We start from the raw sequence: 11,502 nt of genomic DNA on the forward strand, positions 1-11,502 counted from the left end.
GCGAGGGGGAGAAAGCCGGAGACGGGTTCCTGCTGGTGAAGCAAGACGTGCCTCCGCTTCCGAGGTCAGACGGGAGCTCCTTCGGGCAGAGGGGGCGCCTGGCCGCGCCCGCGGGACGCTCGGGCACCGCCTGCCTCGGCAGGAGGGAGAACGAACGTGCGCGATTCTGCCAGGCTGCAAGAGGCCACCGGTGCCAGCCGTGATTCGGCACAAGCACGTTGGGGCAGCGCCAGGCGGCGGGGGAGGCGCCCGGGACCACCGGCTCTTTCCCCACCCCCACCGGGACGGCGTCCAGCCGCTGTGAACTGCGGCAGCCACACCACGTGTTCACGTGGGAACGATTCCGCACCGGGTGGTAAACAGCCACGGCCACGGCCCCGGCCCCGGCCCCGCCCCCCCCCCCCCCCCCCCCACCCCCACCCCACCCCCGCTGCAGCCGAATTGGAACGTATGGACCAGCAGAGGGCCTCCCGGAGCCGGCGCTGGAAGCCGGCCTCTGATTGGTCAGGCCCGCCGGTTAAATATTTTAAATAGCACTCCCTGCCACCAGATCCCCGGGCAAGCCGGCTTCCTGCAGAAAGCTCTCCACCTTCCCCTCCCTGCCTCCGTTTCTCCCTAGCCCGGAATCTGCCAGCTTAGGACGCCTGGGAGTGTCTTTTGCAGCAAAATGGCTTTTCCTCTGTGCCAGCAGAGAAGCCCCTTAACTCATTCCCCTGGGGACCTTGATGCTCCGGACTGCAAGGAAATTTTCCTATGTGCCGTTTCCTTTTACTTCCCTAACTTGTTTACCCCGATGAAATTAGGTTAACACGGTCGGGGAGAGCAGCCTAAAAGGGGAAAATAAAGTTACCATAGGCAGAAGGGCAGCGTCAGGGCCATGTACTGACGGGGAGAAACAGCCAGGGCCAGGGTGACGCGCACAGCGCTGCTTTGCTGGAGGCCTCTGAATACCCACGTTCTTTAATCCTGGCTGCCCGAGGCCCCCTTTGCCTCTGCCTTCCCACCTCTGTCAGCTGCCATTCTGGTTTCCAGCCCCTGCGGGAGAGGGATCCCCTGGGCCCTGTGTAGGGCCCAGGCTAGGAGACTCCTGGCCCTAAGGATGTTCTGGATCCTCTTACATAGCCAAGGGGAGAGGACTTCCCTTTCCCCAGAGCGGGACGTTTAACTGGTCTCTTACCCGCTGGTGGAGGCAGGTTCAGGTGTTATCAAAGAAGCCGCCCCAGGTCCCCAGGCTCAGTGAGGGCACTAGTCCAAGGGTACCCCACAAATAGTCTTTGGCACTTACGGGTGTGCATTATGAGCTGGAAATAGTTGCATCTCTTCCATCTATCTCTATAGAAAACATTCTCATCTTTCAAAATGACAGGGCTTGGGACAAGTGAGCAAAATGGTCATTTTTGCTTTTGCCTTTCGTTTTGCTTGTTTTTATGTGCCATCAAAGGCAGCCTGCAGAGTGGAAAGGGTCAGCCCGGTAAGGATGACACAGAAGACAGAGTAAGTCCTTAATCCTTCTGGCTGAGGTCACCTCTTCCTGAAATGAGAAAAATAGTTGCTGACCGCCTTCCTCAAAGAATTGTCGTGAGTGGCACCTTCAATCCAGTTGCAAAATGCCTTAAAAAGTGTAAAGGAGCCATGTGAACGTAAGCGATACTGGTTTTCTGTCTTGTTCCAGCAAACTCGTGACTGTGCGTAGGGAACATTCACGCAGTAAAGCCAGGCCACCACACGCTTAGCAAAGCTTGCCTTTTCATACGCAGGCTCAGTCCCTCTTGGTCCATATCCCACTCAAGGTCCTTCTCTCCCCCAGATACCCACTGTGAGATACCCTCACCTGGTAGCCACCAAGCTCCCACTGAGTGCTCAGGACAGGGTCTCCCCGGGCAGGGGTGCGCGTCTGGGAGCCCTCTCTCCCAAGCCCCACCCTCCTGCTGCACCTCAGCGGGCGGTTCTGGGTCTGACGGGAGAAGGGCGCTAAGGTGACAGGGGCAGAACCCATGGAAATAAGAGCTTGTTTCACCTGGAGAAGAGGCAACCAGTTTAAGGGGCCTTGCGAGAGGTCTTGAAAGGCCTGCTGCAGCAGAAAAAAAGACGAAAGTATTTTGTACAGTTTTAGAGGTAGAACCGGGTGGGCCCTGTCCTAGGATTTAAGAGGTCAGATTTTTTTTGTTGTTGTTTAAGCCATCTTAACCATTTTGAAATGTACAATTCAGTACCATTAAGTATATTCACATTGTTGCACAACAGATCTCTAGAACTTTTTCATCTTGCCAAACGGACCCTATCCCCGCTAAACGTGAATTTCCCCTGCCCATCCCCCAGCCCTTGGCAACCATCTTTCTCTTTTCTGTTTTTATCATTTTGACTGCTTTAGACACTTCACCTGAGCAGAGTCACACTGTCCCCATCTTTTTGTGACCGACTTATTTCTCTTAGCATAACGTGCGTAAGGTTCATCCATGCGGTAGCATTGTGTGAGGATTTCCTTCTTTTTTAAGGCTGCGTAATATTTCACTGTGTGTATATACCACATGTCATTTGTTTCATTTGTTCATCGGCGTGTGGGTCATTTCCTGTTGGTCATCTTGAATAATGGTCTAAGGAACATAAACGCACAACTATCTCTTTGAAATCCTGCTTTGAATTCTTTTGGATATATACCCAGAAGTGGGATTGCTAGATCATATGGTAATTTTATTTTTAATTTTTTTAGGAACTTCCATACTGTTTTCCATATGGCTGCACCATTTTACATTCCTACCCACAGTGCACAGGGTTCCAATTTCTCTGCCTCCTTGCCAACAATTGTTATTTTCTTTTCTTTTGATAATGGTCCTCCTAATGGGCCTGCGGTGATATCTCATTGTAATTTTGATTTACATATTTCTGATGACTAAGGATATTGAGCATGTTGTTATATACTTGTTACCATCTGAATATCTTCTTCAGAGAATAGCCTATTCGGGTCCATTGCCCATTTTTTAATCAGGTTATTTGGGGGTTTTGTTGTTAATGTACGGAAGTTCCTTATACATTTTTGTTTTTAATCCCTTATCACATACATGATGTGCCTATTTTCTCCCATTCTGTGGGTTGCTTTTCACTCTTGTTTCCTTTGATGCACAGAGGTTTTTAAGCTTGATATCGTCTCATTTGCCTATTTTTGTTTTTGTTGCCTAAGAAGACATATTTTTTTCTTTTCAAATTTTTATTTAAATTCTAGTTAGTTAACATACGATGCAGTATTGATTTCAGGAGTAGAATCCGGTGATCATCACTTACATACAACACTCCATGCTCATCACAACAAGTGCCCTCCATTTTTTTTCAACGTTTTTTTTATTTTTTTATTTTTTTATTTTTTTTATTTTTGGGACAGAGAGAGACAGAGCATGAACGGGGGAGGGGCAGAGAGAGAGAGGGAGACACAGAATCGGAAACAGGCTCCAGGCTCCGAGCCATCAGCCCAGAGCCCGACGCGGGGCTCGAACTCACGGACCGCGAGATCGTGACCTGGCTGAAGTCGGACGCTTAACCGACTGCGCCACCCAGGCGCCCCACGAGTGCCCTCCTTAATGCCCATCCTCCCCCCCTCCCATCCCCCACGCACCTCCCTCCATCAACCCTCAGTTTGTTCTCTGTAAGAAGGCCTATTTTTAAAGCAGTTTTTGTGTATAAATATTGACTGATTTTGAGAGAGAGAGGGAGCACACGTGCACACGAGTCGGGGAGGAGTCGTGAGAGGTGGGGAGAGAGAGAGAATCCGAAGCAGGCTCCGTGCTGTCAGCACAGAGCCCAATTCAGGGCTCGATCTCGTGAACTGTGAGATGATGACCTGAGCCAAAAACCAAGAGGAGGAGGGTTGACTGACTGAGTCGCCCAGGCACCCCTTAAAGAAGTCTTTTAAGTGATATATTTACAAGGTACAACATTTCAAAAGAGTAAAGGGAGGCAGGTAGAGATGAGAGCCCTGTACATACACATATAAACATACCTAGATAGATTCATATACATATGCACATAAAATTCTCCCATCCATCCAACACCCAGCCTCACAATTTCCTCTCTCAAAGGCAACCACAGTTGCCAGTATCTTTCCAGATAAAACCTAAACATATATTTGTGTCTACCCTCCTTTTTGATTGTATAAATGTGATATGTGTTATTGAGCCCCTTCCTTTTCCTCACGAATCAGCATGGCCGGGGTCAGAAGAACCAATATAAAGCCTTCCCTGTCAGCATTTGAAAACAGTTTAATTTAAAAAATTTTTTTGGTTAATGTTTATTTATTTGTAAGAGAGAGAGAGAGACAGAGTGCAAGTGGGGGAGGGGCAGAGAGAGAGGGAGACACAGAATCCGAAGCAGGCTCCGGGCTCCGAGCTGTCGGCACAGAGCCCGACGCGGGGCCTGAACCCACAAACGGTGAGATCAGGACCTGAGCCGAAGTCGGACGCCTAACCAACTGAGCCACCCAGGCGCCCCGAAAATAGTTTCATTTTTTTTTAAATTTTTTTTTTTTTAACGTTTATTTATTTTTGAGACAGAGAGAGACAGAGCATGAACGGGGGAGGGTCAGAGAGAGAGGGAGACACAGAATCCGAAACAGGCTCCAGGCTCTGAGCTGTCAGCACAGAGCCTGACGTGGGGCTCGAACTCACGGACCGCGAGATCGTGACCTGAGCCAAAGTCGGCCGCTCAACCGACTGAGCCACCCAGGCGCCCCAAAAGTTTCATTTTTTAACAGCTGCCTGATTTTCCACAAAACAGATCCTGCTCCATAATTTGTTTAATCAGTCCCCCAGTCAAACATTTAAATAATTTCCAGCCCTTCGCTCTAATGAATATCTTTGCACACATGTCTTTGAACCCATGGGGACTGTATCTACAGGATACGGGATACAGGTTAAAAGTGGAATTGCGGGTCAGAGGCTTTGTGCATTTTAAATTTGGTTGATATAGTCACAGAGAGGGTAGATCTGACCCCAAAATAATAAAGGATTTTACCAACCAACACTGCCCGAAGTGCTGTGCATTACTCTATGAGGTTGTGAGTGTCTGAAAAAAAACAAGAACAGGCTATGAACCAACTTGTCTAGAATGCCATTGGATGTACTCAAGCGTTGTAAGCTCATTGACCGCAAAATTCCTTCCAACACTGATATGGTGGCTTCCTAGTAATAGGAATAGCCCAAGAGACTTGATATAGTTTTGTTGAAGATTGTTCAGTGGTAAAGCAAGATGTTGGCTCGATTTGCACTGGGAGGTCCATGAAGGATGCACGTTCATGTTAACTATGGCAAGAAAGGTCCTTGAATGAAGCAAGGCTCTAAATTAAGGCCTCCCTGTGGTATGTCTGTCCCATGTGGCCCCGGGCAAGTGGTTAGAAAGGATATTTGGAGGAGCTCCTGTCCTTTCCATCCATCATTACTCACGCCACACATCCAGAACTCCACATGTGGAAAAGTGCTCTGTAGCAGACGTGGCCAAACAGGAAGTGCTGTGTCATCGACAGCCATTAGGTCGGGGTCCTCAAAAGCAGGAACATAACACACTGGTGTGTTGGAGTGCAACGTGAAGGCTGTATTTATTGCTCTTGCTAAAGAACCAAGGTTTCTCAGGGATGGAAAGTTCCCTACCTTACGTCAGCTCATTTCGGTTCCGGGAGTTGGGTTTTTTTTTTTGAAAGATCTTTCCTGAATACCCAGAACTGAAATCTATTCCCATTATTGGTTTTAGTTTCTCCTCTCGGAGCCACCAAATACAAAATTTTTCTTCTTCTGCCTTCCAGGCCCTCAGATATCCGAGATCAGCCAGTAGAGGCGCACTCTGTCGTCTCTTCTTTGGGTTCCTTCTCCTCGTCTTCCACCCATTTCTTATGTGTCATGTTTTCCTGTCTTAATTGCTCTTTTTGAACACCTCCCAAGTAGTCAAAGGCCCCTGACGGTGTGCTTCCCAGAACTGGGCCTGATCCTGGCCAGGGAAGAGCAAGATGGAATCATTTCCTTGTTTTTCTACACTCTTTTAACAGTGGAGCCTAAAATCAGCATGCCAGGGATCTCTTGCTTTGGCCAGCCATGCCTTTCCACCTTTTGGGGTAAAAGTACCCTGGTTTCCCAGTAGGGAATTAACTCTTCCCCCATTCTGAGAAGTCCTGAGGGCCTGTCAGTCAAAGATTTTCCATGACCTCTCCTACTGGAAGGATATTGGTGCATAAAACCCAATCTAGGCCATTCAAGCTGGCTCCTAGGGTTTGGAACCTTTGAGAAAATAACAGAAAACACTGGAGCTTAGAAGTTCTCATGGAGGAACATAGAGTCTGTCCATTTATTCCTGCTAACAGCCTTCCTTCTTCCCGGGGCCGGGCTCTTCAGTATCCAACAGCCAACAGCTTCCATCCCTTTCTAGCAAAGTCCTTTTCCAATTAAGTGCATCAGAATCTCTTTCAAGTGCTTGCCACCAAAAAACTCTGACACCATCAGGTTACCTTGTTTGGCCACAGTCCCAGCAGGGGGCTCGTTGTGGGCCAGACTCCTAAATCCGTTTCATAGCCTGTTTCTGTTCACAACACTCTGGCACCAAATGAGTGTGGGTTTTTTCCCCCACCGAACAGTTCCCCAGCTCCCTGGACACCAACTAGGTGTTCTACAATTTAATTCTGACCCTCTGTCTCCAGAGTTAGTACAGACCCCACAACTGAAGGGTTCAGTCCCATAAGCTGCCCCGGTGGAGTTCAGAGAGCTTCCCCACCCTCTCTGGGTGCACCCCCTGCCCTCACCTTGCTGTGTTCACCAGCCTGGAAGCTCTCTGAACTCCACTGTTTATGGAGGTTCATGGAGGCCGCGTTACAGAAGTGCGGTTGATTAAATCACTGGCCGTTGGTGATTACTTCCGTCTCCAGCCCCCTCGCTCCAATCATCTCATCACAGAGTTGGTTCCTCTGACACCCAGCTCCCATCCTGGAGGGATGACGTCACTTCCTGAGCATAAACTCAGGTGTGGTTGAGAGGGGCTTCTTGTGACTAACAAAACAAGCTCAGCTCACTCCTATCATTTGGGAAATTTAGGCAAAGGGGTTTAGACGATCTTGTGCCAAGAACCAGGCAAGAAGACGAAATGCATATTTCTCGTCAGATCACACTATGACATTAGTGCTGCCAGTTCTGTCCTTGGAAAGTTGCTTTGGGACCAAAACACAGCCTTTGAGGAGCCTATGATCTCTCTTCTTTGTCCCTTTCTATCGGAAGATAACTGACCGCACGTCGATTTGGTTATCCTGCCGTGAAGGTCCATCGCAGTCTTTGGCAAAAATGTTGAGCCAGCTAATTACAGCCCCTGTGTTTTGGCTCCTTACTCTGTGCCACCTCTCCAGGCAAGAAACTTGGCATTCACGGAGGTTTCCCGGATGGCCAGTAAGTCATGGACCTGAGCTTCAAACCCAAATCTGTCACACCCAAATCTCCCTCTGCAGCCGGGGAGAAATAAGAGATTCCATCATGATTCACAGCCCACTGGTGATCTGGGGGGGGGGGGGGGGGGGGTAAGGCGTGTGTCCAACTGTTCCTGAAGACCTCGGAGAAGCGGGGTTAAGAAGCACTTGGAGGCAGCACCGGGCTGCAGGAGGTCCCGGACTCCACGTGCTACCGAACAGAGTGACACAGCTAGAGACCGTATCACCGAGGGTCCAGGTGGAGGTCTGAGGTGGCCGATTACCAGTGAGACAAAGATCCGGGTGGGGAAGGGTGCTCCCAGCCAGGCTTGCTTCAGCTGGGATCAACACAGTGATGTCCCCCACATGCAAGTGCCTGTGCCAGACGTCACCCTCCTTCTGATTCAGAGGTTGCAGGAAGGACACCCCCGCTTTCTCACTGTGCCTCCTCACCCCAGCTCCCCACCTCGCTCCAACAGAGACCGCGCTTCGGGAAGGAATTAACAGCATAAGGAATCCGACATGCCCAGAAAAAAGACAAACACTGTGGGAAAATGGAAGTTATATTAAAATAAATTGAGACATGGCTCTTAACTGGAGCTTTTGCTCTCACCCAGATTTGGTGGTTTTAAGATCCTAATTTTATAACCTCGGTCATGGGGAGAGCCTCGACTGATTCCTATCACTTTAAACAGCCTTTTATAGCCTCGGCGTCTAGGGTACATTTCCTCTGCTTTTTCAACATATCACATTTCTTGGCAAAACCATCTAGCAGAAAGCACCAAAATTTTTATAATGAGGATAAAATCAAAATTTCACACATCAGATTTGTCTTGTAGATTATTTCTTCCTGCTACATCGTTCCCTGTTTTAGCTTTATTTTAGTGGCCAACAATTTTAAATTTGAATTCAGCGTTGTTCAATCATCTTATAGGTTTTTGCTGCCAAAGGACAGTTGCTCTTTGCTCTGACTTCAAAGTTGCTAAATTCAAAGACTTTGCCAGTGTAATCACTCAGGAGCTCGGCTGCATTCGGCCAGTTGTTACCACCCACTCGAGCTCCGGTGGGGGGGGTGAACTCCGCCACGGCCTCCCCGCTCTTCCGGTCTTAGTTTAACTTGGCTTCTCGCTAAGATTTTTTTTTTTTTTTTCTATTTTAAAATGTGTGCTGTGCTCTTGATTCCAATGTAAAGGTTGTTCGCGATTGCCTCTAGGCGTAAAGATCAAGTTCAAACCCAAAAGACCGCAAGACGCACTGCAGGACCCACAGAAGGACTCTCGCTTAACTACCGAGCGGGGCCAGGAGGCCAAAGTGGCCCTGGCCACTTCAGCTGAGTCACCGTGGTCCCCCAACCTTCTGCTTTTTCCTCTGAAAATGCTTTCCCGTCTCTGCTCGGTGACTAACTCCATCACGAATGTGACCCAGTTTGTTTGGCAAGATGTGATTTTTTTTTTTTTTTTTTTTTTTTTTTTTTACTCACGTTGCTTTTCCTGGTCACGACTCTCTCACAGGCATTAAGCGGCTCCCTCTCGGCACCCGGCTGGCCCTGCTGCCCGGCTGGATTGATGGCTTGCTCCTCAGCTGTTCCCTTTCCGGCCCGCCCTCCCCTCCCCAGCAAATCCATATTCCATTTGCTTTTCTGCAGCATTTTGATACCTCCAGAGTCTCCTTAAAATAGACAGATAAACACTAATCTCCAAGGGAAATTTGCAGGGCAGAGCCCACAGATTTGTACCAACTCAATCTGCTCTAGAAGGCAGCTAGACGAAAAGCAGAACAATGGTAGCCACCGTGCACAGGGCTTTCTATCGTGTACAAAGCACGTTGGACTCACGTGGTCCCATTTAATAATATGTGTGATCACCCACGGCACGGGTAGAAGTCGTCCTTCCATTTTTCAGACCGGAAACGAAGGCTCATAGAGACGAAGGAGTTGTCTGGACAGTAGGAGAGACAGTTGCTATACAATTTGCATTCGATAAAATGCACGGATCATCGGCGTCTTTGCTGGATTTGGGCCGATGGATATGCTTATGTAACTACCTCCCGCAAAGGGTATAGAACATTTCTAACCCCTAGAAAATCCCCTCCGGCCCTTTCCCAGAACCACTCAACCCTCAACCCTCGACCACTATCTGGTTTCTACCCCAGCGATTAGTCTGCGTCGAACCTCAGTCTTCTGACTCCGAACTCCACGTCCCCTGTTGTCCCGTTACACCATGTTGTATCTTTGAAATTAATCGAATGGCCGCCACAGGCGGTACCTCGCCGGACTCTACAGACACAGGACTTGGGGAAGGTGGGCCGTAGTCTCTCGGCTGAAAAAGCTGGTCGACTGGTAGGGTGGATCTTGAGGCTTGCAGCTTCTGGAGTACGGAGATCGATCCCCAAACAACATACAGGCCCCGCCCTCGGGCCTCAACGGCACTCCTGGTACCCAGGATTACTGAAGGAAGGTTGTTATAAGGTTTAAAAGAGAGGGATAGAAATCCAGCTTTGAGATAAACACACCAGAGTCCAGCCCGCACCTCTGCGACCTCCCCCTAACCCTGAACTCCACTGCTCTATCTGCGGCCACCAGCTGCCGGCAACACCCTGACTTCTCATACCGGACTCTTCCATACCCATCACACACGTGTAATCTGTAAACTGGAAGTTTTGGAACTGGGGGCCTCCACTGTAGGGGGCAAAAAAAAAAAAAAAAAAAAAAAAAAAAAACGAAAAGAAATACTGAAAGGCGGGGCGCCTGCGTGGCTCAGTCGGTTAAGCGTCCGACTTCGGCTCAGGTCGCGATCTCACTCACAGGTCGTGGGTTCAAGCCCCGCGTTCAAGCCTCGGAGGCTGGAGCCTGCTTGGGATTCTGTGTCTCCCCCTCTCTCTGCCCCTCCCCTGCTTGCACCCTGTCTCTGTCTCTCTCTCTCTCAAAAATAATAAAAAATAACAATAAAAGGCAATTCTATTGCTTCCAAGAATGTACGGCAAACGGCATGAATTGCTGAGTAATGTTAAGGCAGCATTCCCATCAGGCGGTCATTCATGAAGGGATCCGTAATACAATTAACCTTATCTGCTTACTTGCCCACAGTTTTGGGCTAAACTCTTTGTTCACTCTAGCGGGTCAACTGGTTCCTCTTGGATCTTGTTTGTACACGGCGGCGTGCTGGTAAATGTTTAACAGCTGATTCTCCGGGGGGGGGGGGGGGGAAGGCCACGATTTGATCTGGACAGTGAGTGTGCGTGGCCTTGGCCCCCCGTGCCTGCTCTCTTAAGCGCTCCCAGAGTGGTGTTCTGTCTTCAAAAAATGGATCGTACAGTCGAGAGTTGGCAAGGCGTTCCTTTCTCTGCTGGAGTGGAATCCCCAAATAAACCTGTAAAGTCACTCTGAAGTGCAGAATACACAGAAACTAGCCCGCGATGAATTCTTCCATGTCCCCGCTCCAGGGAATCTGAACGGCCGGCCTCCACCTTCCTTTCCTTGCTTCGGTGAACGGCACGCCTTTAAAAGGTTTTAGAATAGGGGCGCCTGGGTGGCGCGGTCGGTTAAGCGTCCGACTTCAGCCAGGTCACGATCTCGTGCTCCGTGAGTTCGAGCCCCGCGTCAGGCTCTGGGCTGATGGCTCAGAGCCTGGAGCCTGCTTCCGATTCTGTGTCTCCCTCTCTCTCTGCCCCTCCCCCATTCATGCTCTGTCTCTCTCTGTCCCAAAAATAAATAAACGTTGGAAAAAAAAATTTAAAAATAAATAAATAAATAAATAAAAGGTTTTAGAATATCTCTAAACATCCAGCTTTCTTTTTTGCTTTGTTTCGTTTCTCTCTTTAGAAGACGAACTGCAGAAAAGCCCAAGCATGCAATCATTTCCTGCTCCCGGATGAGCATCTACCGCCACGCGCGGAGGAAAAGGATGTCAGAAGAGGCTGCGGCCTAAGCGGGCGCCAGGAGCTCCTTCTAGGGGTAATACATGCTGGGAGGTCCAACCACCCGGCCATCCTACTCCTCACCTATACAGCCACAACGGGAGGCGAACAGATTTACGGGAATTTGCTGCGTTATAAAAGGAGTGTGGCGCAAGGATTGCTTT

The 11,502-nt window shown here is 49.3% G+C and overlaps 1 long non-coding RNA gene across 1 annotated transcript; it reads right to left on the reverse strand.

Moving 5' to 3' along the window:
- Positions 1-1,391: 1,391 nt before the first annotated feature.
- LOC121012805 (uncharacterized) lies at positions 1,392-10,216 on the reverse strand. The gene is made up of 2 exons (XR_005782318.1): positions 8,904-10,216; positions 1,392-1,611 (listed from the first exon to the last, which is right to left on the reverse strand). It is a non-coding gene; the product is annotated as an uncharacterized LOC121012805 (long non-coding RNA).
- Between the last annotated feature and the right edge of the window lie 1,286 nt (positions 10,217-11,502).

Source organism: Herpailurus yagouaroundi, unplaced genomic scaffold (genome assembly GCF_014898765.1).
Source record: "Herpailurus yagouaroundi ecotype Mexico unplaced genomic scaffold, PumYag 197, whole genome shotgun sequence".
NCBI lineage: Eukaryota > Metazoa > Chordata > Mammalia > Carnivora > Felidae > Herpailurus > Herpailurus yagouaroundi.